This window comes from Lepidothrix coronata, unplaced genomic scaffold, assembly GCF_001604755.1.
Source record: "Lepidothrix coronata isolate B3197 unplaced genomic scaffold, Lepidothrix_coronata-1.0 Scaffold141, whole genome shotgun sequence".
Taxonomy (NCBI): domain Eukaryota; kingdom Metazoa; phylum Chordata; class Aves; order Passeriformes; family Pipridae; genus Lepidothrix; species Lepidothrix coronata.
Window position 1 is genome coordinate 467,655 of NW_016690321.1, and position 27,195 is coordinate 494,849.

Below are 27,195 nucleotides of genomic sequence, written 5' to 3' on the forward strand. Positions count from 1 at the left end.
ATAAATTAGGAGAATTGCTGATAGAGCTGGATAGGAATCTCAGTCACTGCCTTTTTGGGGGACAAAAAGCAAACTAAGAAAAATGCCCAAGAGCCACTATTTCCTTTTCCTTGTTTTTGAGCATGTCTGATGGAAAGTCAAGGAAAAAGAGGAGAGAGGATAGAGAACTACAGGGCTATCAGAAAGAACATGAATTTGACCTCACTGTGGCATTATGCCAAAGTTTTTAAATTAGGAGATAGATCTAAGATGGTTTTACCATTTTTACACACATATAACCTATAGAATCATTATTGCTTTGTTACAGCCTAAAACCAAAAAGGAGTACTTTATCCTTCTAGACTTTAAAGGTTTTACAGAATATTACAAGCTCATATTTTTCTCCTGCAGAAATTTCACGTTCTCCACCTTCCTTTTTTACCTTGAAACAGCCAAAACATGGTTCAACATCACCACCGGGAGACAGATTTAAATTTGGGATAGGGATAGGTTGAGCTCAAATCAGAAGTCCCTTGTATTGGACATCATCCAGATGAAATACAATCCCCTGGCTTCAGGAAAAAGCTTGTCTTTGTCCTATAGCCCTTTCACCTGCAAGATCAGGCTTTCCCTAGCTAACTGCTGCGAGAGAAAGCAAGATTCTGCAGGGTGTCCCTCACACACTCTGAAAGAGCAGAGGCTCCATTACAGGATCTCAGTGCCTCCAGAGATCCCAATTCTGCCCCACTGTCACCCTGCAAGGTCAGGGATCTGTAGTTTGCCCAGCTGAGCTGGAGGTGGAGCTGATCAATTGACACAGCATCGCTCCCCAGCTGACAGATGGCCTCCCACAGGAAATCTGCTCCAAGTTTACCAATGCTGGAATAAGTATTGCCTCCTCCTCTTGCACATTTAACCCCTAATACAAGAAGGTTGAATTGCACATGGTGAAGGTGCAAACACACTCACCATGAAACCTCCTCTTGAAGACTGGTGGCTAATGAGTGGATGAAAGTTTGCAGAGTTGGCACAGGGTTTAGAGAGCAACCAAGTACTATTGCCAACACTTCTAAGTTCTTCAGACTTGCAGGCAGGCCAGGTCTGACCCAAAACTCAGTGGAGATGTAAGTCCTTGGCAAGGCTGCAGGTGACTCTCCCAGGAGCCCTCCTGCAGCTGCACCATTCAAAACCAATCACTGCCATTTAACGAGCCATTTACCTCAGATGTGGCAGGAGAGGTCCCTAGGGAGCTTTTCTCACAAGTTCCTTCCTTATAGCCACTCTAGATTCCCCTGGCGAGCAAAAGCAATTACTGCCTTACAAACAGCATCTTACTATCCAGAGCAAAACTGATTCTCAGCAGGGGGCAGACCAGAGAATATCCATAAAGCAGGGGCATGCAAGATCCCCAAAAACAGTTGCAGCGGTCCAATCATCTTGAGGAACTGGCAAGCTTTCCACTGAGCCAATAGACTTGGGGAGTGAGGATCAGCATGTTGGGTTTCCTTTGTGTAGCCTACCACAATGTAATCTGGTTCTATGACCCATGCTGGGCCATGAACAGATTTTTGCTACTGGTGTCAAGGTCCTTTAGCTTCAATCAAAGTGCCAGACCCCACAAAAGCCAGGTGTGTCAAGTTATGAGCAAGGAATTTGAGTAAGGAGCAAAAGCACTTATTTGATTCCTGGATTTGGAGAAATATACCATGTCATTGCAAAATGTCCTAGTCTGCTGTTTCCACACAGGTGCAGGAGAAATTCAATTTGTGCTACTCTGGGAGTAGCCCATTTTTGTTAGGCTTTTGTGAACATCAGTATATCTAACCCCATTTGCTGCTTCATTAAGCTTCGTGTGCAGCCATAATTTAACAACTGGGATCTGTCCTTCCTTTCCAGTTTGCAAAGGGGATCCTATCAGATCCTAATGACTCAGGCCACTATCACTTTCCAAAACCCTCTTCTCATCTTCCTGATTTAGAAGAAAAGCTGTTCATGTGTCTTTAGTACAGTCTTGATTTGCAAAATTCCTCCATGATCTACAGCCAAATCACAGAGGCCTGCCTCTTGTTTATACTTCAGCCCTGCCTACCACACAATCTGGGCAGGAGGGAAAGGAGCAAGCAAGCACCAAATAACTTCTGGGAAAACACAGGCTTTCATTTCCCTACCTGTGTATTTCTTTTTTTCAAAATTGAGACACCACTGTGTACCTATTTGTCACAGTCCTAGTGGGATACTTGATTCACTGGGAGTTTTGTTCTCCATGATGGAAAATACTGCAACAGTTCAACGTCTTATAATTAAATTTGCTATATTTCTGACTCCCATTTGTTATAACATATCTGACAGAAAATCAAGATCTTTGTTGCTTAAGTGTTCATTTACTCCTGTTTATTCTTACCACAAATGCATTTACTGCCTCAGGCTAGCCTACAGACAGGATCTTCTGCCTGTTTGGTTTTTTCTCCACAAATTTAATTTTTTAATTTAGTTTTCAACAACGCAATACAATAAAACTTTGGCTTTAATATTATGTGCTGTATCATGCTGTGTGAGTCCTTTCCTCGAATGCTTGCAGTAGGGACTATAAGAACATGATGACACTACATACCTAGTGTAATGTCCTCATGGTATCTAGAACAGCATCTCTGCATCTCACACACACATACACAATCACATTTCCACAAATACACATATTCATAGCAAAACCTACTCAAAGTAAAGTTGGAGCACGTTGAATTGTGTCATTTCTTAATCACTGCCTAGTTGATACTATTTAGAAGGATTTCAAAAGTTTACTGTCTTACTGGAACAGGTTCCCTGGGTTATTACTGATTTTGACTTGCATAGCACATCACCTCCTGCAATCCTTTCCCAGTGTTCTGAGTCACTGATGGATAGATCATTCCTGGTGAAAATCCTCCAAGCTGCCCTGGGAGCGTGCTGTCAGTAGGAAGTTCAAATTTTTTAGATGCAGAAATGTGGTTTACATACCCATATAATTTATCAGTTGCCTCCCTTGTTCTCATAATAATTACTGTACACACTGGACTTATTTGACAGAAGGATACATAGCTCAGATGATGGTTACAGAAATGGGTGGATGAGTGAAAGCAAGAGACACAGTTCAGTGTCCCCACTGATAGAAAAACAGGCAGGATATACTGTGATAAATTAATTAGGAGAATGGTTGTTGACTCCCTAGATCTTCTCTGGAAGCTACAATCCTTGATGGTTACTAATTGCAATAACAAACCTAGAGTTGCTAGTGTAGTTCAGTTCTGTTACCCTGGTAAATGATAACAAATATTCCAAGATTCACATGTATAATGATATTAACTACACACATAAGTATCATCATATACCTATACCCCAGTCATGGCTTGGACATTAATCTCTCTGTAGCAGTGGAAACAGATCTGCTGTAGAGTCCTAACCCAGAGGCAACTGTCTAAGTGCTCTAGCACCAAAGAGTTCCTGAGAGCTGCAATAAAAAGGTCTCCAATTAAAGATGACTCAAGGGCTGAAAAAAAGCTAAGTGATTTCCACTTTCCACTTAAAGGTCTTCAGAAATCATTCATTCAAAACCCTTTGCAGCAGGGGAAACACAAGATACCCCTAGATTCTGTAATCTTGTTCTTGGTATTGTTTCACTCCATACCATATGCAGTTGATAAAACAGATGAAAGTCAAACATTGCAGAGTGACTGTCTGGCATACACAATTCAGAGAAATTCAGTTGTCTGGCTAAAGAGAGGGTGTAACATTTGTGAATTTTATTAACAATCACTGATCAAAGCAGGCTAATGTATGATGCTATGCCGTACCAGCTTCTCAGAACATCATATATGGATGCCAGCATTTTTCCACAGCAGAGAAATGGCAGTTAGCAAGCTGCCAGGATAAACAGTTTTCACACCAGGATTGTTACATTTCCATTTTCACCTCTGTATGTGTGTATTTCCTTGTTTGATGAGAATATATGGATGGATTAAACCACTGGCCACTCTGGGTAGATTCCGCCCACCGGGCACCATGTTAACACCATGCTGGCAATTTGGACAGCCCAGGACCAGGTTCTCTGTCCCAGCTCAGCCAAGCCCACTAGTCTGGCTTAATATCTTGACATTGCCAGCCCAAAACAGAGAAAAGTCAGACTGCCCCATTACTCATCCATCCGATTACATCATGGTGTTTGCCTGGGTCTTCTTTTCTGGCTGTCTTTCCATCCAGAGTAAGGACTGAATTTTGATTGTAAGCTGAATGAGATGACATTGATATAGCATTATTAATCAACAGCAGCCATAAAACTATCCAGTACTCTTAAAAAAGTCCAGTCACAGTATTTGGCAAGATCTCATTGAATAAATTTCTCAAATCAACTATCCAGGGTGAAATACTATTTCTTTTTATCATTTCTAAATTAACTGCTCATCCATTTCATCAAGTATGCCTTTGGTCTCTTATTATGAGCAAACCTTAATATAAGCTGAACCTCTAAAGGTTCACAGAGTCTATTTAGATAAGTCCTGGAAGTCCAGCATTGCATCCAATGCCCTCTGAGCCTCTCAGGAGCTTAAGATCTTTTCTCACTGTGGCCCTGCTGTAGATAGGTCAGAGTGTGTTCTGTGAGTGCCTCCATTCCTCTTCTGTCTCATAAAGCAGTGACATCTCCTCTCTCTCAAATTCTGCCTTGCTTATTTAATCATTAACCTTCTGCAGGCTAAACTGTTAGTTGTTCTATGTCCTAACAGAGGGCACCTGCATTCGTCATGATGCCAAGTTCTAGTCAGCCTTTATGGGCAGAGTGAAGTTGGCTGTGCCTATGCTCTTAGCTGGATGGACTACAGCTGAAGCAGTCAGTTTAAAGTAATATTGTGTCAAGACTTCATCTTTTCTCATAGACTGGCATTATTGACCAGTTTAGATAATTTTTAACATACTGATATAACTTTCATACCCTTTGGATCAGAGTTGACTTGCCTTAGAGGGCAAGTGAGCGAGCAACTGAAGGCAAAGTCCATGTGGATGTGCCCTCTGCTTTCCTTAAGGCAAGGAGCAAGGAAAGGCTTCAGCCTCATCCATCCTGGCCAGCAGTAAATGGGCAATTCTGTTACTCAAAAGAAAAACAAAACTAAACAAAATGCTCACTTAAAACAGGAGATCTCTCTAGCGAGTGGACCAAGAGCTGAGTTCTGACTAGATTTCACAGGCTCCATGTGGCAGGACAGACCCACCCTGACAAGATATAAAATCCAGTCAAGCTATCATGCAGGATCAACTGTTGGAGCCAGGGTGTTGTCTTGGTGTTAATTATGCTAAAACCATCCTGGTTCATCAAACTTTCAATACACACTCTGCTTTTGGAAGTCTGATTTGACAGATAAGCTCACAGCTGGCTTTTAAATGTGTGACTAGCAGTCAATCACTTTATACTATGAAAGTCCAGTCCCCTCTCATGCAGTCAGGTTCTTCTAACATAACCTTTCTTGAGTGTAAGGGTGGAGATTCCTCCCTTGGCTGGGGACACCCTCCAAAGTTACTCAAGGCTGAGAAAAAGAGATCTCCCCACGAACATTGGCATGGGTGAGTTACATGAGATGTCTCCTTAAAAATTATTTCTTTTTGCTAGCTTTAATATAACTACTTCGATAAGTGCTTTGTTACCGTGCACTATACTACTTTATGCTATATTATACTCTACTATTAGATTTTCAGTGTTTATATTGTGTAGTAAATAGTTCTGATTAAGATCTTTTGTCTGCTCATTTGTATAAAATAAATTATTTATTTTATATAAATATTGTCATTTTGCCAATCATTAAAACCTGCAGGACAAAAGTTGTTTAATCACATCTCTATAATTCCTTTAAATTTAAACCATTAACACAGTCTGAGGTTAAGATAGAATTCAGCTGCACCTAAACCCTTTTCTGAAAAGGAGTTTAGAAAGCGAGTCCTTTCTGTACCTTGAGAGTCACCGGCAAGGCTTTGCTTTTTAATAACTTTTGCTAAGCCTTCCGCTCCCACCCGAGACACTCCAGATTTCCCACTGCCTCATACCTGGCTGCCTTTTCTCTAAGAGGGTCATAATTAATATTCTGATCTACGTCCTAAAGAAGATTTAAAAAAAAAAAAAAGCGACCCTGCCCCACTGCTCTGGTCCTAGTTCGGCAGTGAAGTTTCCGTGGCAACCGCGGACACGAAATGCCGCCGTGGCCGTAAGCACTGGCCGCCGGCATCCCGCCGGCAGCACGGCGCCCGCAGCGCTGCGGAGCCCGGCCCGGCACAGCACGGCATGGCCCGGCACAGCACGGCATGGCCCGGCACAGCACGGCATGGCCCGGCACAGCACGGCCCATCGGCGTTGGGGCCGTGAAGACTGGGGCTGTGCGTCGCTACTCAGACCGCAAAGCGTGGCTCATCACCCGACAGCCTGCTGGGACTGCAGAGGTGCTGGGGAAGGGGACTGATGGGAAAGAAGGGAGCTCACCTTTTCTCCTCCTGAGCCTCGGAGTAAGGATTCAGCCATTTCATACTCACAGCTTTCTAAAACCGTGAGGATCTATGCTACCCTCTGCAGAACCCTCCAAATCAGATTCTATCACTTTGGAAAGGAGGTGCTGCTTGCACAGAGTACACTTCCTTCCTGCCTTGGGCTCTCCCAGACCTCACTCACTCCAGCTCACTTCAACCTGCGTTTTACAGCAAGAGCTGGGACAGGAGCAATGTCAAATCCTTGCTCTGTTGATGTCGGGGTTTGGAGATGTAACAAGAACTGATAGTATTTACAACATAGAACCTACAGATAGCTGAGCCAAGTGATTTAAAGAAACAAGAGGGGAACCGAGGCAGCCGGCCCTTAGTTTTTTCCAGGTGCATTGTCTTGAAGAAGTTCACGAGGGGGTCACTTAGAACTTTGGGGAACTTCAGACAGCAAAGACCACCAAGACCCTCAATGAAGACCCTCAGAGACCTTATAAGGATATGCATATGTACTAATAAGTGTTGGGAAATGTCATGAGTATGTAACAGGAATGCAGGGAACAAAAAATAAATTATCATGTAATGCTGACATATAAACTGTAGTGAAGATGCCTCAGTGTGCATTTGGCAAAGTGATGACCAGTGCACCCAATGCCAATTAAAGAATGCCTTGATTTCTAAAACCCACAAATTGAGTCTCAGAGGTTTCTTTTAAGTGCCAGTTTTAGGCAACACTCTATACCAGGAAAGAAAGCAGCTCTGTGTGGTTTCATTTTAAGAGGGATTTTACCACCTGCCAGAACAGTAAAAATAGTCTCAGCATAAAATGAAGAAACAGTACCCTGGTCCATTTTTGTTTGGACATGCTGCTGGCAAGCATCTGTCTCATTAGCATAGAACGTATATGTGTGCACCAGGCAACAGGAGGCACAGAAACCATGAACTGGCCCTAAGGTATCTGTTCATCAACACTGTGTGGAAACTCCAGGTCACGTCCACTAGAGTTGCCAAGTCAGGAGAGCTAACTAGTTCAAATTGCAGTCTGCGCCATCTTGGTGACTCTTATTCTGGTTTCAGACCTAGGTGGAGATTCTTGAAGCCTGAGGAGAAGAACCAGAGGTGGATTCCTGACCTACTGGACCCAGATTCTGCTTTAGCCCCTGCTTTGGAAAGCTATTGTATCACTGAAGTGTGTTATGAGAGTCCTTGGCTGGAACAAGCGATATGGATTTTAATATTGCAGCCTCCCTCCCTCATGCTTGAAGACCTGATCCCCATTAGAGCTTGCTTCGGCCATAGTTAAGTTACCTCCTGTGCTCCAGGGTGGATGAAAGCATGGCAGCACCTATCTTCTCTCTACCAAGCTCTCCTTCCTAAACAACCAGTAAGCAGTGCCCCTGCAGGGAAGCTGCTGTCATGCCTGTCTTGCTTATTGAATTGATTCACAAAGCTTTAAATGATTATTTATTCTCCTCTTCCGTAGTGTGGAAACTCTGAGACCAATAAACCACATGGAGTTATTTACACAGATATTACAAAGGAAAGAAGCTTCCTTCTCAAATGTTCTTCTTAAGCTCCCATCTATTGTCTCAGAAACTCAACAGGAAGTTTCCTACAGCTTTACAGACAAAAAAACTCGCAAATATATGAAGTCCCCTGCATGCACACATGATCATCCAAACATATGCAGGATCTTCTGCCAAATCCACTGCTGCTGAATTATTTTTTCCTAGTATTTTTCTGTTGGGATCATAGCTCTTTCATTCCTTTTCTTTGCCCTGATGATTAATAGCTGTTTGTCATGGCCCTTGCTGTTATGAGACTGAGAAAGAAATTGTGGCAAACTCCCTTTTGATGGAAAAGCCATTTCTGAACTCAAGGAATTGGAAATTATTCTTGGTAAAAGACTGGACCACAGGAGACTTGCAGAGCTAGAGCCTGAAATCTTCCCCACAGTTCCTGAAGTACTTCACAGTCATGGTTGCAACAGTGCCTGGTGATGTTAAGACCATTATATCCATCTCTGTGATCTAGGCACGAAAACATTTACACTCCTCAGGGTTTGATGAAGAGGATTTGGGAGAAGGAGTTGGTCCATCTGACTTTGCAATAAGGATGCTATGAGTTTCAGTTCTGTACTTCTTTTTGATTGGATGATGAAAATCGAGGAGACCATTTCCAGTCAGTTTAACTCTGTGCTGAAGCACACATAATTAAATTCACTTTTTTTCTATACTTATCTGCACATTAATAGAAGGTGCCTTCTATATATTCACTATGCCCTTGGCATGACTTAACAGCAACAGTACAATAAATAAGATATTCTTTTTGTACTTGAATTCAAATTTTTCTATCTATATTAGACTTTGTACTTTTTTAAACAAAACCCACGGCTGAGACTGAATTGTCATATCTTTTTCAAGATCACACACGCACACAAGACACTGAGATTTCTGTCGAGGATCAGCACAGCAGAGAAAGGGAATGATGGAGCAGCAAAAGACTTTGCCTCTGCTGGCCATTAATAATAAGAGTAACAAAAGCATCTAAGAGAATAAAATCCAGAGTGAGATGTGTAAGGTATAGAAATAGCTCTTTGACTGACTCAAAGGCAAAGCCAATGCATCTTGTTTTCCTGTATCTCCCGTCTGTCCTCTTTCTTCACCGCACACGCTGGCACAATGGGGCAGTGGGAAGTAGATGTAAGCATCAGCAGGAGCTACAGCAAGCAGGGGAGAAACGAGCTATTCAGTTTGAACATTGCCTGGCTAGGGCCCGTGACAAAAGATGAACAAACGACCATATGAGAGGGGAAAGAAAAAGCCATGTCCAGCACTGCACTGACTGCAAGGAAAGAAGCACTGGCTGAGTGCTGTTTGTCTTTTCCTTCCAGTTTGTATCACTCGGACTCATTTTCTGTCTTCCTGCACTCCAGACTCCTCAGTGCATGCAGGTGTGTTTGTGTCTGTCTGTATACATATATACAAGTGCATATGTACATAGGCAATTACATGCAGGATGTCTCAAGATATGCAAATTGTCTCACCTCCAATATGCCAGCTACACTCCAACTCAGGCTGGAAGCACCTGAAGTGGATTAGCATCTGACAATGATCCCTATGAAATAAGGTGATGGTGCAGTCCATGCAGGTGTGTTTGTGTCTGTCTGTATACATATATACAAGTGCATGTGTACATAGGCAATTACATGCAGGATGTCTCAAGATATGCAAATTGTCTCACCTCCAATATGCCAGCTACACTCCAACTCAGGCTGGAAGCACCTGAAGTGGATTAGCATCTGACAATGATCCCTATGAAATAAGGTGATGGTGCAGTCCAGCCTTACTGAAGAGCAATGTCTACATCACCACACATGCATTTAGAGCTAATAAAGCCTCTAGTTAGTGTTCTCAGAGAGAAGCCATGAACTACATAGGCTGCTTCACTACACAGCCCTAGGCACAGCCCAGAGGAAGATAGCTTCAAATTGTGGGCGAAAGCACTCAGGACATGCTCTTAACACACTTTATTCTTCCTGACAAAATACAGTCCTTCAGGACTCACCTTCCATGGAGGCAAGTATTCATCTAATTAATATACACCAAAAGGGTTAAAAAAAATAATCAAATTCGTCTTTCTTTCAGGCAGGTCATAAGAGGGAATACTTGTGGAAAGGGCTTAGCCACACAACAGTTTATTTCAGGGTGCAGATAGGCAGTTCTGGAAGCTGATACAAAGTCATCACTCTGGTCATCTACCTTCAAGATAAATTTTTTTACTAGTAGGAAGTGCCTTTTCTCTTTTTCATATCAAACCTCTGAATATCTCCTCCTGAGAAGTACTGAGCTGAAAAAACTTTCCTTCAAGGCCAGTGGCTAGTGCAAGGAGCTCAACCTTTTCATTATCTCAGTGCCTGCAGGATGTGTACATTCCTACACTAGGTCTGCACTGCATAAAAGCCTGCAGCAGTAGCTGTGCACCTTTTATCTCAGAGGACATTCTCCTCTTCTATGTGGTAGGAGTAGAAGAAGCAGAGTTTAAGAGCTATGTGCGTTTACTATCTCAGTGTCAGCGCTCTTCAAGCCATGCAGCATTGCAGAGTGGGCAAGCTTGGTGAATGAAGCACACTGGATGGAAGATATCAGCCCAGTGCTTTACAGCTCATTTGGTATCAAACTGCTCTTGTTATGTCACTCAGCAATTTCTAAGGGCTGATAGTAGATCTCTTTCTGCTTTCATTCCTCAGGCTAATCCCACTAACTTCGAAGTCCCATCATACACTCTAGATGGAAGTGAAAATACGTTCAGGCACGTATTCAGTGCTTTCAGAGTAGGCTATGGACAAACCTCTCTATTCATCAGTGGAAAAACATCACCTTTCCAGGTACCCCTCACTGGCCTTCCCACAGAATCTCTCTTTATACTGTAACTCTAGGATATCCAAGGAAAGAAAAGTATGCAATATTTTAACATATTTGTAGGTTTTACAATGTACATAGTTCATCCCTACATAAAAGGCTGAGGATCCTAAATCTTTTTTTACAGGGAAATTTACAAGGCCGGAAACCCATATGAGTTTCCTTACAGCTGTCTTCTGGGGGGCACTTTGCACAGTCCATTGATAATTTCTGTGTTTCATTGGTATTCATCAGCTGTTGGGTCCCCAGAAGATTTTCACTTCATTCCAGAAGCAATAGTATGTCTGTTTCAACAGTTTAATCATACAAGCCCTCCTGGCCTTGGACTCTACCTTTCTCAAGGCTCCTCTAAACAGGGCAGTTTACTTCCTTACGCAAAATCAGTTGTGTGTCTTGGACTTGGACAAAGGAAGCCCACGCTCCTCTAAGCACACTGACAGCAGCATTTTAACAGTGCACAGTGATGCTGCGCAACAGTTTATAGTCTAAACTTAACATGAACAGCATTTCTGAGGGAAGCAGCTGGAGGACTTTAAGCAGACTGGTCATAATCCTTCTTGCTGGGATATGGACAGTAGACATAAATCAGTTCCATTGCTGGGGAATTTTGCTAGGGGATTTTTCAGGACTGTAAGTGGGCAACACCTTCGATCCTACAGTTTGCACCAAACCACCTTCTCAGATTTTAAAAGTATCTTGCAGTCCTTATGGACTCAGAAGGTAGATTACTGCCTCTTGAGGTGCCAAGAGCTTTTACTACAGCTTCTAGGTTTCCCTGAATGCTCTCCTCTAGGTACTGAATGAGTTAGCAAATTTTTCATCTCAGCTGATGCTCACAGCGCAGAGTGAATCCCATAAACGAGGTATCTTTGCTCACCCATTTTTGCATAAGCTTGTTTTAAGCACACTGTAAAATTGCTTCAATTGCCCAGCAATAGCCTTCTCACATCTTCAGACCTCTCAAAACATGCCTATATTGTATAATGCCACAGCCCTACCTCAGAAATGCCAGAGCTAACCTGAACAACCTAATTAAGCCCACAAGGCACAGCAACACCTTGCAGAAGTATTAGTTTGGATCCCTGAAGCTGAAGAGTGGTTTCAGTACAGTCCCTGAGCTAAATTTGTGATGATATGATTGTACCACTCCTGGAGCTAGCCTGTTGGGTGCTACCTATGGGTCCACACATCAAGCTATGACCTTCTCAAGACTCCTTCCCTCCCTGCAGTGTCTAGGCACCCAATATCTCAGAGCGCTTCCCACAACAGCTGCCATGGGAGACTTACCCTTGCTGCCTGCTCCTCAGGCTCCCCTTGCCCTCACCACCTCAACAGAGGTTGTTCTCCATGCCCAGGGAACAACTTAAACCTTTTCTCCTTGGTGCCTTCTCCTACACCCCCCAGGCCCCAGGGGTCCCTCCACATCAGCTCCTCTCCCAGCCACTGGGCACAGGGCAGTCATGACCGTACTAGGACAGGGGCAGCAGGAGGCCAAAAGGACAGCAGACAGTGGATTCACATCCACGTACACGCGCATTCCGATTAGGATCCAGCTTTGTTTCCATGGCAACGTGCAGAGCCACGGCAGCACGGTCCCTTCCCTCACACAGTGGTGGCAGCCGTGCTCAACACCGCTAAATCCTCTCACCGCCACTACCTTCCGCGGCCAGGGCTGCTGGCGGTGACCCTTCATGTGCCTTCCAAAGCCCAGCAGATTAGGGCTCACAGATTTCCCGCTCATGATGTGCCTGCCAGAAACCGGCAAATAAAGATGCTCCAAGTAATAGCAGTGACAGAAATAATACCTCCCATCACATACGAGCTATAAACCCCTCAGAACAGCATTACAGAGAAACACATTTTCTTTCCTAGAAGCTGGCAAGGATAAGCAATGGAGTGCAGTTCAGGGAATTTAAAGAAGAGATTTTTTTTCTATGTGCAGGTAGCTCCTTAGTACACACCCAAACAGTCAACACTCCTCTGGGTCAATGCCACTTACAAGCAAAGCCAACTCCACCTTTCAGAACAGGCTGTCCCATATAGCCCACTTTCCTGTGGGACGGCACTAATAGTCTTTCCAAAAAAGGATATCGCCAGACTGCTCTGCTTGGCCCCCATGGTAGGGAGGGAAAACACAAGAGAACAGCTGAGACACTGGGTCTGGAAGCTGCACCCTCCTCAACACCTCTCCAGGGAGAGGCATGTTAGACATGGCCGGATGTTTCTTCAGGCCGTCTGCAGTCAGAAAATCTAATTGTCAGCTTAGAATTGAATCACAAGCAGGACTGAAGTGCTCGAGATTTCTTTGCCATTTCTACTATATATCTTAAGGGTTGTCTGCTGAGGAATGGTTGGGAAAATTAATCCAAATTACTTAAGTTGTGAGTTTAGCATGAATTCATTAAATCACATTAGCCTTGAATGGACACAGTTCTTCCAAATTAAAGCAACCCTTAGAAGAAAATTGAACTAAACTGATTTAAGGTCCTTTTAATTCTGAAGAACAGAGTGCCTACATGGGGTTTGATATAATTAAGGAACAGCAGTCTGGAAGGGATGTCCCAGCCCTGGTCTCCCAGACAGCCTTTCCATTTACTCTTTTCAGGAACCAATCATGCTCTCAGAGAAGAGGAGTTAGGTTTCTTGCTCTCCCATGAGATTTGAAAGTTGCTGTACTGATGACTTTCTGCTGAAGGCCTTTCCTAGCCAGTCAATACCTAGTAGCTCTTTACCTTGAAGAGTGCTTCTACTGTCAGGGTATTTTCACCTCACTCTTGTTTTAATGGAAGGCAGCCTTTTATATTTTCTCAGATCACATTTTGCCAGGTTAGATAAGTTACACTGCCTTACTCTCCTCTTGTAAAATGTGTTCTCCCCTCCCTCTATCAAGCAAATATTTTTCTGACTCCATTTTGCTTTAATTGGGATAACTGGAATTATATGCAGAATTATACACAAAGGAAATTACAGTAGAGACTTCTACAATGATACTGACACTTCCCTGCCTTGGCAGGGAATATCCTGCCTGGCACCTAGGAATACAATTGCCTTTTATGCTGATGTCTCATAGTGAAGGCTCAGTTATCACATCAGCAAATAATACTCCCACTTTTTCTCTTTTTCATTTGCTTCTAACTGTTAATCCTATTGTTTCTAGGATCAATTAGTGGGAGTAACAAAGAATCTTTCTATACAGGTTAGCATACTGTGCATAGTCCTCCAGACCAGCAGGAAGAAAGAGAAATATGTTAAGTGTTGCACTCTCCAAACAATTTCTGCTGCCCAAGTCCTTCAGATCTAGTGTGGTTCTACCACATGGCCCCAAACCAGGCACTGTACACCTGTCTATCTGCATGTTCCCAGACTCCACACTGGTGCATTTCAGCTTACTTCTATATGGTGGTCCTAAAGAATGTCCAGTTCTTCCTGCTTGTTCCCTATTACACTTTGTGTCGATCACGCTAGGCTACTCCCAAGTGTGCACAAATGTCCTTATGAAAATGATCCCTCACAGTTCTACACCATAAACCAGAGCCAAATATTTGGAAACATTTATAGTTCAGTGGTTTAGATTGTTCCAGTTTAGTCACACTACATCTCATTTCTGAGGTGAGAAGAGGGAGCGAGGGAGACAGATTAGAAACAGGTAACTAATTGAAGTGAGAAAATCAGGTCTCCCATTCAGACAAACACTACCCATTGCAGGACACAAGCACATTAACAGCAAGTGTCACATGTATACAGCCAGTTTAAAATAAAAAACAATCTTCATACAATATATGTCCAAGCTGGGGACTATATTACTGCAGGAAATCATTGCACTGAGCAGCAGAAAGAAGCAAAGAGGTAAATTATTAGGTTCTGATTCAATAAGTTATTATTGCCATTCAAGATGATGTTTACTGAGGACCAGGTTACCTTGCTGTAAAATTAGGCTTTTGTCCTAGTAATTTAGGCCCTTTAAAAATATTAATTCACATTTTTTATATAAAATTACTTATGCCTGGCTTGTCTGTGTTTGTTTGCTATCAGTGTTCCCATATAGGAGTTTTATCTGCATATTCATGTATGGAAATGTGCAAAAACTTGCATAAGTGTACATCTTCCACGTTCATATCCAAGTATTCAACCCAGAAGTGCATGTGTGCTCATTCAACAAGAGAATAGAAACAATACCAAATAGATCTCTCTGGCCAACCATAATTAAGTAAAGCAGTCTGTATCAATCCATAGAGTAAATATTTTCCAAGAAGTTCACTGAATAAATTCAAATAAATTTGTGGAAATTATGATCTGCACAATTGATATTCCATGAGCACAAAAAGAAGCTAAATTCACTGAATAAATTATGTGCTGTGAATTAGTCCTCCAGGTCAGCTTTTACTACAGCTGGATTATTGGAGTGGATGGATAATTTAGCATCAATAGTACCATTTTTTTGTTCTGGGTACTGCTTAACATCAACTAAAAGACAATATCCCTGTTTTTTGTTTTGTGGGTTTTTTGGGGGGTTTTTTTGGTTAGTTGGTTGGGGTTTTGGGGGGGTTTTTTGTTGGTTTTTTTTTTTTGTTTGGGTTGGGGTTTTTTTTACAGAGGCAGAAAATAAACTAAACAAACAACCTTCCTGGTGTCGATATGTGCCAAACTTTCCACTGTGCACCAGCTCAGCAGATGGGAGGAAATACAACCCACATCCCTGAATAGCCAGCTAGACCCTCCTTCCAACAACACAAGAACTAGTTAGGATGTGATTCTTCACACACATCTCCAGTCCCTCTGTATGAGAAGATGGCTGTGTTTGAGATCCAGAAAGAGTAGAGATCCTGTTAGCTTAAAGCAACGGGCAACAGTTACTGTTTGAAAGTGTCTCACTACATTTAATGGACAAGTGAGCACTAGACTTGCTCTTTTAGAACAGGTCCTTTGGGAAAATCCATTATTAATTGTGATCTCTTCTGTAGTGTCACCAAACTATGATGTTCAGCAAACAATACTCTAGTCTGAGGGGTAAGTTAGTTAATTGGAGAGCTAGAAATTATATTGAAATCAGTCTGTTACCACAAAATAATTTGGGAAATAACCTGCAAGATCTCTCCTCAAAACAACTCCTTCAGTGCCACATACATGACTGTTGCAGGAGCAACAACAAACACTGTTGCAGGAGGACAAAGGGTTTAGGAGCTCTGAGCTGCTCACTGCCTCCCAGGGGACTTTCTTGGAGCAGGGGTAACACAGTGGCCCAAACCAAGGGAAACAGGAGGGCAGCTGTAGGGCAGCCTTCCCTTGTGATGTGTCTGGGATGGTAACTAAGAAAAGAATTTTGTGCTGCAAAAATCATCAGTTCGGCATCTTACACCAGCCTCGGAACTATTCTGGTTAAAATAAACAAGGCCATTTCCTGATAATTTCACTAAAAAGAAAATCCTAAGCTCTCCAAGTTCTGATGTAAAGCCATGGGTTAGTGCTTGTCCATTCCTCCCTTCCCCAGGTGCTGTGCTGCTGCCACACGCGAGATTAACAAGGAGGTTATATTTAAACTTCCAAGAGGAGCTGCTGTGCGATTATGGGTCTATTTAAAATCCTCCGGGCAGCTGCAGTACATAATAACAAGTCAGCGGGAGGGAGGGAGAGAGTGGAAGGAGAGGGAAAGGAGGGGGGTCGGGAAAACGTCACAGATAGTCTCCGAAAAATTGATTGCCAGAAGACGGCAGGGGGTGCAGTCAAGTTAAAGATGCCCCCTGCAGGGAGTGAAAGGGAGAGGGGGTCATGGGAGAGAGGGGCCAGCATCGGAGGAGTGCGTTGACATCGCCAGGGGGATTGGAGAGCCTGGCGTGGAAAGCTGCCAGACCTGAAACCTCACTGCCTCGGGCAAGGACATCATTCCCTTAAACCCACTCCGCTGGCTCCGGAGGGCTCTGTCACACACCACTGTATGCCTGTCCAGGCATCCTCAGATCATAGGCATTTGAATGAGTAAGTAGCTATTACTAGATTCTTCTCCAGGCTGCCCATGCACACACCTCACCCTTAGGCCAGCACAATACTACCCCCAAGAAAACACCACTCCAGGGCTTTATCCAGTCCTAGTTTTACTATATCACTTGGGACTGTGTTCCCCTGTCTAAATTGCAACTAAAGCGTGTTTCCTCATGAGTCCAGAGCAGGGACTCAGCTCTTCCTGCCTCACCATAAATCACATTTTCTGTTTTGTTTTTTTCCCCCCAACCTCCTCACCAGCTGCCTCCGCTATCTTCTGTGATCAGGGAATGGACAAAATGGGCTGAGGCTGCCCCAGATGCTCACTGACAAACGTTCTCAGTTTGCAGTGACACCAGAGCTCAGCAACATCATGTCTGGCAAGATCCCACAGGTGAGACCTGGGGCAGGTGAGGTGGCAGCAGCAGTGGCTGGGCAGATGGACAAGAACCATTTCCCAGCACTGCAGCAGGCTGTGCTGGTGGCACCAGCCCTGGGCCAGGCTGAGGAAAGGGGCCCTCAGCACTCCATATCACTGAAGGATGAAGGCTAATTCATTCTTCATTGCAAGGGTGAGATCTTTCAGCCACAAGTGTATTTCAGGTAAGTCCCACCACATTGCACAGTCTCACATCTAATGATTTCCTTTTGATGGTATCATAGCCTCCTGCCTGACTGACCTCATCTAACCAACTGAATCTCCATGTCCTTTCAAAGACTTGCTGCAATCCAGCCAAGATGACTGCATTTCAGTGCTGACTGGAGCCTTTGCGATGCAGTCTATAAAACACTTTGGGAGCTTTCCAGAGGAAAGAAGCTCGAGAAACATCAGTCATAGCAGTCCACACATATTCTCTGATACTGTCCTTTGTGACCCCTTCCTCCTCTTCTTTCTTCTCCATCCTCCCATCCCTACACAACCATTTTCAGTACTGGAGGTTGATGCTATCAGGCAGAGAAAAAGTGTCTCTCCAGAATGAGATTTGCCTCAATTTCCATCAGCAACACAGAAGAGGGGAAAAAAATGTCCAAATTAAGCTGCTTGATTACTGAAATTAATCTTGTCACTTAGCATCCCTGTTCCACAGAACGGGGCCTTTGATTAGCCTCCTTGTTTCAGAATATTACAAGCAGGCGTTCATTAAGCAGAAGGCAACTCCTCTGCAGGGGGAGAGGGGCAGATGATTCCAAAGGGAAGGCTGCCCTCAGGATAAGAGATGCCCCCAGCTTTGCCTGCATCCCTGGCAAGTGAGGGGATGCTGCTCTGACAACACAGCCAGGGCCCCCCAAGGATTTTCTAAGATCCTCTCCCCAACATATGACTATGGACCATCCTGTCATAGGCTTGGTACTTAAAAGGCTGACAGCTCTTGTAGCAAGTTATCGCTTGCTATTACCATCATCCTGACAGCCCTCAAAGGTTGTAAGGTGCTATGTCCCTCCTGTCTGGCTCTCTCTGAGTGCTAAGGAAACACAGATGGATGGGGAGCATTCACCAATGGAGCACTGGACCTGCATGTGGGACCTTCAGCACCCGCACTTCCCTCTCTGCTTCCTCTCCATCTCCATGCAGCATCACAAACCACACAGCTGCAACTTTGCACATCCATGCTGTCACAGGCAGCTTTGTGCTTTTCCAGTCCATAGGGAACATGCTCAGAAACCAGTGCCTCACTGTAAGCATGGGCTGCTCTTGCTGACCTGACACAGTGTGCTGTACTTGCTGGGATGGCTGAAGGGAGAGCGCAGAGAGTGGTGGGATGACTCAGAGATGCTCTTGCAGCTCCCAGGGAATTTAAGATTGATACACCTTGATACAGGCTCCTAGGAGGTGGCATCCAGGAGCTCCAGGGCCCAAAACTGGCACTGCTTGTGCAGAAGTGGGATGAGAGAGGGTTGCCCCCTATGGTGTCTTCTGACTCTTGCCTCCACCAACCAAAGGGTGTTTGGACATTGTTACTGGCATAGGGACATGCTCAGCAGCATTCCAGGCAAATTACCGATAAATTTTAAGTAGGTTAAACTGATTGCTGGCTTTCAAGCTACACTGGTCAAAGTCAGCCAGCACTGAAAGGTTATAAAATCCAAGATCAACCTTTATGCTATCTTCCTTTTCCTTTCTATGCAAGAGGTATTTCTGGTATTGCAGACCTAATGATCCCAGTATTGCTATTAAAATTGCTGTATTGCAGTCTCCATGTACCGCAACATAGTGTACATGCTCCATCCTGCAGAAGAAACACAGATCAGAGGCAACACAAGGATGAGGCCTGTCTTAGCTTTTAAGTATAAGCTTTTTAAGGCTGTTGATCTGGAAGGTGGCAAAATTTGGCAGTTATCTAACCACTTTCACCAGGGGGCCTCAAACTAATTTCCAGACATTAGCTAAATTTCACAGTAGCCCAAATCCTCCAAGGACTTGCTTTCACTGACCAGAGAAGTCAAACTTGCCCAGCCTATGGGGAGGTATCATTATTATCTCTGTTCTATAGTTTGGGAAACTGAGGCATGGGGAACCAAAGTGATTCAGAGAAAGACATGAAGATGAGCCAAGAGTAGAAGAGAGCTTTTCTTGTTTTGGGTCTTCTTTAGCCCTCAGAATCACAGAATCAGTTAGGTTGGAAAAGACATCTGAGATCATCAGGTCCAACCTCTGACAAACCACCACCATGTCAACTAGACCACGGCACTAAGTGCCACATCCAGTCTTTCCTTAAACACCTCCCTGGGCAGTCCATTCCAGTGTTTAGTCACCCTTTCTGTGAAGAAATTCCTCCTGATGTCCAACCTAAACCTCTCCTGGCACAGCTTGAGACTACATCCTCTTGTCCTGTCACTAGCTGCCTGGGAGAAGAGACCAGCCTCCATGTGACTACAACCTCCTTTCAGGTGGTTGTAGACAGTGATAAGGTCCCCCCGAGCCTTCTCTTCTCCATGCTAAACTACCCCAACTCCTTCAGCCACTCCTTGTAGGACTTACTCTCTAGATCCTTCACCAGCATCGTTGCCCTTCTCTGGACTTGCTCCAGCACCTCAATGTCCTTCCTGAATTGAGGGGCCCAGAACTGGACACGGTACTTGAGGTGCTGCCTCACCAGTGCCAAGTACACCAGGAGAGTCACTTCCCTTGTCCTGCTGGCCACACTATTTCTGATACAAGCCAGGATGCCATCGGCCTTCTTAGCCACCTGGGCACACTGCTGGCTCATGTTCAGCTGGCTGTTGACCAACACCACCATGTCCTTTTCTGATGGGCCACTTTCTAACCACTCTACCTCCAGACTGTAGTGCTGCATGGGGCTTCCAGACTGCATTCAGCAGCCTACAATTAACAGCAGATTGAAGACCCTAGAGCTGATCAAACTTACTTGAACCTCCAAAACTATTCTGAGGGGCCCAGATGTAGGTGGGGGACAAGTGTGTAGCAAGCTCTTATTTTAGCCGATTCGGGCTTGCTCGTCCTTTCCTCCCCCAGCGCAATGGGCAGGGTGTACAGGCTGAATAAGAAACCGTGCTCTAATGAGGCATCTATAGGTTTGGTGGGTTTTGTTTGTGGGTTTGCTGTTTCTTGGGTACCGGGGCTGTGTGAGGCATTGAAATTCCACCCTGAGCAGCAGTGAGCAGCAGAACCTGGTTTCCATAGCACTGTCATGGAAACAGCACTCTGCAAATCTGTGCCTTCGGGCCCCTCTGTGGCTGAAGCATCTCTCTGCTCCTCCCCAGCACCCACCTCCACACTACAAGCCCCCAGACCTCCTTGTGTGTCTCTGATGATTAAAGGGTGCAGTACATAGGAAAAGCAGGACCCTATTTGACTCCTCCCTGAATAATAATGTGTAAAAGTATCCTTCGAAGAAAAATACTAATAGCACACTTTCTTCCCCCTCTTCCATACATAAAAGTAGAAAAAGCTACAGTTAAAATTTAAGTTGAAATTGCACAAGTAAAATATCACCTGGTAACGTATTAAAGTGCAAATGCAGTAATCTCATGCAATGGGTTCTTTTATCTTCCTTTATCTGCCTGGAATACCAGCTTTCAAAAGTGCAGGATTTAATTAACTATTAGAATGTAGAACAGGCTCCCCTTAATCTTCTCCTCTGGTTTCAGGGGCTTTTTTGGCTTCCCATCCCATGGTTCATACTAAAAAAATACTCATGGTAAGGGCTCCATAAAGTGGAGGGATAAGTCAAACAATGGATGTATGCAAGACAAGTGTTATTTTCTCCCTGAATCCACTAAGTGCCTGGAAAAGTGTATACTACAATGCATGTGGAGCTGGCACTTTAGCATCTCAGAGCAATATAGCCTATAAGCATTAGAAGCCATTTCCACTGGCTGGAAGACCACAGGTCCATCCAGCACCTTGATAAGTCAGCCTTGGTAATCATAAGGAGTTTGAGTTGTAGTGCTTAGACCCTCTACCCCAGGAATGAGACAGGAAATCAAAGGTCTAAATTTCAGAGGGACACCACCAAAGAAGCAAGAGAGAGTCAGGACCCAACTGATAGGCAAAAAAAAGCAAAAACTACTTCTTACCTCCATCATGAGTCCTGAGGGAAGGACCACACCCAAAGCAAGAGAGAAATCTAGTCTCTCTGCTGTACCAACACCCTGGTCTCTGGTACAATTATGGAAAAGAATATTGCATTACCACATCCAAAGCAAGAGAGAAATCTAGTCTCTCTGCTGTACCAACACCCTGGTCTCTGGTACAATTATGGAAAAGAATATTGCATTACCAGGATGGGTCAGAAAATTTTGTTCCAAGCATGTTGGAAATCACCCACAGTCAATGATACAGAGCTGCTGTAAAAATGTAAAAAATGTAAAACTAAAAAATGGCAGATCTCATCTGATATGCATGGACCAAAGTGAGCCCCTGGATGGGAAAAGGACCAGTTCTAACCGGCTTAGGTCAGAGCCCATCAAGGGCACAGACACTCACATCTTCCATTCCCAAGCAAGCATAAGAATAACAGCAATCAACAAATATCAACATAATACCAAATTTTGCATATTCACAACCTGTCCACTGCCTACTCAAACAAGCACATTGAGTTTCTCTGAGGCAACCTGTGGTATCATGTGAACCAGCTCTTCTCCATGTGCAGAGCAGTGTTGAGTCTATCAGTCACATCGTAACTAGGGTCACATCTCTCTCACCTGCTGTGGCTGTAACTCACCTGAAGCCATGCTGAGCAAAATGACTGATTTGTTGCATTCCCATATGGAGCGTGAAGATCACCTGTCTCCCAACATAAGTGTCCACCTGATTTGACAGTCTCCTAAACAGAGTATTTTCCTGTGTTGCCAGGCCCACCCCTAGCTTTTCTTCTCCAGCCTGTGTGCATATAAAATAATTTCATGAAGAAAGGAAATTTCTCAGACCACAAATGCTTTGAGCGTTTTGTTTTGCCTTACTTGTCCCTTCATATAACTAACCACAAATCCCAAGTCACTTTTACCCCAGTTTTGGACTCCAGTTTTCTGTTGAACAAAAAGCCTGCAGGAGGCAACTCTCACTCTGTTGATGCCATGCTGTGATTTAAAAGAGCTTAATACACATCAAACTATAACCCACATCCCTTTCACTCTGTTCTTTATTATTTTAATGAGGTTTCCAACCCATCTGTTAAATCATGGATGAAGAAAACTAGCAGTTACATGTCAAAATCCATGCAAACTACTTAAAATTCATGCCTACTAAGCTGGCCTATAGTCAGATGCTACTAAGTCAGTCAGGTGTACTGTGTCTGGAAAAACAAATTTGGTATGCATGATCACCTACTTAGCTGGAGTGTCTTCTAATAAGGTTAACTCGAGGAAGTGAGAATAATAGCTTAGGACAAGTACATACTGAATTGTTTTATTCTTTTGTTGGTTGTTTTGTTTCTTTTTCCAGGTAGTACAAAAAAAATTTAAAAAACATATCAGTGACTACTTTGCAAGGGGCCAGTTTTCCTTGTACCTCTAACTCTGTCACTTTGACGTGGCCTACATTTTTTGTATGTGTGTGAAAAGCTTTGACAGCCTCTTCAATATCACTGCTCTTCTGAGTTCAGGATAAAACCTCTCTGGTCCCTCTCAACTTCCTTTTAAATCCCTAAATTACCTTCACATAATCTTCAGTTTGTCATCTCGTATTCACTGGACATCTTGCACAGAAGTGCTCTCAAGATCTGGACTGTTGGAACCAAATGAGGCACTGCTATTTCTTACAAAGTTGGGGTACTTCTTCCTTGTCTCTGGGGCAGCATTGGCGATACCGTGATCTACCTGCATTAACAAATCTTCAAAGTATCTACCACACTACAGTGGGTAGTTCCTCACAAAGCTTCTCAGATCATCTGACAATGGCTTTATGGAGTTTTAATGCTGCTCAAAATCTCCACTATCTAAAAGTTCATGCCCTTGATATCAGAATTCCTCCCCTCACAGCAGCAGGAACTGATCTATTTTTAAATATTTATTTACTCTTTAAGATCCTAGGTGTCCAGCTTTATACACTTCACTTCATCACCGGATGATTTACAGAGGAATAAAATCTTTTATTTACTCTCCACTTATGACCAAAAGGGAATTTTCTAGGGTCATGAATCATGAGCTGATTTGGCTCCTACCACTCTACCCTGTAAGCAAGGCATCTTCCCTCACCCCAGGAAAATATCCTCAAATGGTACCCTGAGGTAGTTAGGTTAGCTGATTTTGATCCTTACAATGATAGTATTACAGATCATTCCTTGTTAAGGTTGTTGGGCTTTTAGCCATACTTTTGACTCGGCCACTTCCCTGCAAAAGACCAACTCACTTCCATATATCCTGAATTTCCCTACTTTATCACTTCCTTCCATTCGTTTTACTTTCAAGGCTTATGTCATTTTTTCTGGCATCAGCCTAACATACTTCTGTGTAAGTTCACTTCAAGAAGTATCCCACTTGCTTTGATGCCGACAACAAAATCATCTGCTATTACAAGAGTGTTCTTTCCAGCTACAAAGAAATGCCCAGTTTTAATGATGATGCTGGCATCTTCTTTATTGGGATTGCGTTTGAAAAGTAAAGCGCAGCACTGCAGTTCTCACTCACCCTTTTCTCAAATGTCGGCACTGTGTTGGTTATTGCTGTTTGCTGCAAAATCAGTAGTTCCCTGTGTCATTTTTGGTGGACACTGACTTTGAAGAGGGAAGGTGGCCAAATAGCTTTTTGCAGATTTCTTCTTTTCCAGCATATCAGATTCCTCACCAAACTCAGGCTTTCACTGGACTCAGTGGTTTCTCCCCTCAGGAAATTCAGAGTACTCTTCCAAGGTTTACCACAGAAAGTCTTGTGCTCATGTTCTCTCTCTGGTCACCCTCACCGAATTTTGTCCCCTTCCTATCACCACCTAGTCTTTTATTAGGGACCGATTTAACCTCTCAGAATTGCCAGATGGTGAGGACTTCATCCTTTCCACTTTCACAAGCCCTCTAGAGTTTTTTGTCTTCTTTTTAATACTCTGGTTCAAAACCACAGGATGAATTTCCACTAACTCCAGAATCATTCAGTTTATAAACTCCCATTCCAAATGGAAGCTCATATGGATAAAAACCCCTGAAAAAAGCCCATGCTTCCAGTTACCCACATTTTTCATTTTGCTTGCAGGTTTAGGGTCATTTACCATGCAAGTGTTCCTTTGCATCACCTGCACTTCCAAAGCGACTCAGCTCTGGCAAGGCTTTTGGCTGCTCTGTTCTTCTACTCAACATGTTTTCTTTTCACATTTTACTCTTGGTGACATGTGCTTTCCAGTATTCACTCAGAGCCAAGGAGCCAGCTTCATTCAGCATCCATTCACAGGCCACTCCCCAGGAGTAAGGGAAGCATTCCTATAACAAAACAGCTGGCTACAGTTGGGTCCTACCAAAGCATCTTAAAGTTGCAAGTCCCCACAAGCCCTGGAGAATGTGTCCTCCAGCTTCTTCAGGCAACTCAGAAGTGACCAGTCAAGAGCCTTCTAAAATAAAGCATACATTGCAAATCAACATTACCCTTACGTGCAGGATTTTACCATATACGGCCTGGTTTAGAATGCATTTCTGGTGATGGACAAACCTTTCTTGGAACAGTCTGGTGATCACTCCATTTTCCCAGGGCTTCTTGTCATGCAGAAGCACAAAGAGTTGCTATTGAGGAGTGTTTGTCCATCCTCATTACAAACTCTGAAGGCAGATTTAGCCACCCACCCACAGATGCAGGATGGACTCCCTTTAACAGGCATGTCTGGCTCAGTGATTTTATCAGCCATGCCCCTCACAGAGCTGTCATTTCTGCACTCCCAAAATCCCTGGATGTTATCCACAGCAATAACAGCAATGTATTTTGGACTGACAGTGCTTTGCAGGATGACCAGGAAGATCTGCAAAGGTCACCCTGCTCGCAAATTGCAGATTAGTTCCATTGCAGAAGGTAAATTAGAACCACACTGGACAATCACCATAAGGAGTCCAAGCAAAGTACCTCTCCTACTCCTACCCACCATGTTACTCATCAGGACTTGAAGAGAGGAACACAGATGTATATGGGAAAAAGCTCCCTTTCATAGGTGGGTTTTAAATATAGTAGGCCCAGACAGCAGCACATCATAGCAAAGTCAAAAATCATCTTTTTTTTTTTTTTTTATCTAGGCTCTCATGAAGATGTATTTGCAGACACAAGTATGCAGACATGACATCTTGGACCTACACAAGCTCCCACTTAACACAACAGAATAGGATGTTACACAAGAAGTCAGCACTGAGCACCACCCCTCTCCAACATAACATGTGCGTGTCCTCAGAATGGAAATCTCTTGCTTCTCAGCCTGTCCTGCCTTCCCATCCCATCTGCCTTCCCCAGATTTCTGACAGCTTTGGCTAAATATCCCCTCACTGCTCCTAGTAAACACAGACTCTCTCTCCCCAGTATTGCTGTCACAACCTATATAGACCCTGCTCCCACAAATCGCCACTGCCACATCTCCCTTCTCTCCCGCTACAAAACCCACAGGCCACCACTGCCCCTCAGAAAGGCGTCTTCAGCAAGTGGGTGCAATGGAGATAGAGATGGCTCAGATGAGCCTCAGACCACAGAGGGGACTCCCAGAGGAGAAAGAAGCACCGGGGGAATCATATATACAATTTTCCTGCCTCTCTCCTCCATCCTCCATGCTTTCTGTAAGAAGGCAGCTCTTCTTATTGGCCCCATCCCACCCTATACCCTACACCTAAATATGTCTTCAGGATGAGCATCTGTGCAGTGGGTGGTGATGCGGGGGTGCAGCCAATAAGGCTGCAGCCTACCAGGATTCGACAGCAATAGCCCCTACATGTTTTGGGCTTTTGATGATAAAGGCAGCTTGAGAGGTATTCCAAAAGTGGATTTTGTCTGAAGGAGTAATACAGGTAATTGTGCTGTGTATCTTGAGCTGACAAGAAAACAGAATTGCTGTTCTGTTTGTAGTCAGAGTACAAAAATTCTCCCATTAACATGTATGAAAAATCAAATCCTTGAAAATATTTACAGAAGGCAAAAAGAGTTACTTGAAAAACTCTGGATTGGGACATCACATTTTTTGGCCTGTCATCTACTCAGCTGGCAGGTGAGGAATCTGGAAGAGCTGCACATAATCTCTGCAGACCAGCCAGTCTGCCTCATCTCCATCCACAGTTGTGACAGACTCAACACATTCCCAGTGGACTTTTCAAACTGTAAAATCAACAATTTCCAGCAGAAAATTGTTCCACAGGAAAACCTTCCAGGTAGTTCTACGGTACGTTTAGAAATGCTTCGTATACATCAGTATGCTGGGCATATATTCATATGCTATTCGCTCTCTACAATCTCCAGATGCTTTAAGTGCCTGTCCTCAAAGAAGAAGTAGAATATGCCCCTTAAATTGCCAATCACAGTTAAAATGACAAATGATCAGCACAAGCTTTTGCAAGAGGAACTCATAGATGGACTCCAGTTTTCATTCTTCCCCTTCATTTCCATCCAAAGGCTCTGGTTCCCTCCACAGTTTTGGTTAGGGGCATTTAGCTGTTGTGGGCTCTGATCTCATGGCTGACTACACAGCGGTTTCTGCCATGCTTGTGAAGAGCCTCGCTGGACTCTATTAAGATCTGCAGAGAAGCTGGAGACACAAGCATTATATCAGCACACAGAACTCAAGCGTGCCATCCCTGTACGTTTTCCGTCACACGGAAGCGTGTGGATATTGTGTGTGCACTCTGGATCATTTCAACTTCATCTTTTTTTAAAAGCTCTCCTTATCCCCACAAGTTCCTGTGGAACTCCATGGCTAGAAAAATTA

At 43.8% G+C, this 27,195-nt stretch overlaps 1 protein-coding gene across 5 annotated transcripts in view; it reads right to left on the reverse strand.

Moving 5' to 3' along the window:
- The window catches only part of GRIN2B (glutamate ionotropic receptor NMDA type subunit 2B), a 212,276-nt gene that overhangs the window by 127,487 nt on the left and 57,594 nt on the right, over positions 1 to 27,195 (reverse strand). Inside the window, exon 1 of one of the 5 annotated variants that reach the window (XM_017827685.1) lies at positions 12,174 to 12,358. The exons of the other annotated variants lie outside the window; for them this stretch is intronic. The gene's annotated coding sequence lies outside the window, so the exon portion shown is untranslated. Of the gene's footprint in view, positions 1 to 12,173; positions 12,359 to 27,195 lie in introns of those variants that run through there. 5 annotated transcript variants of the gene reach the window in all.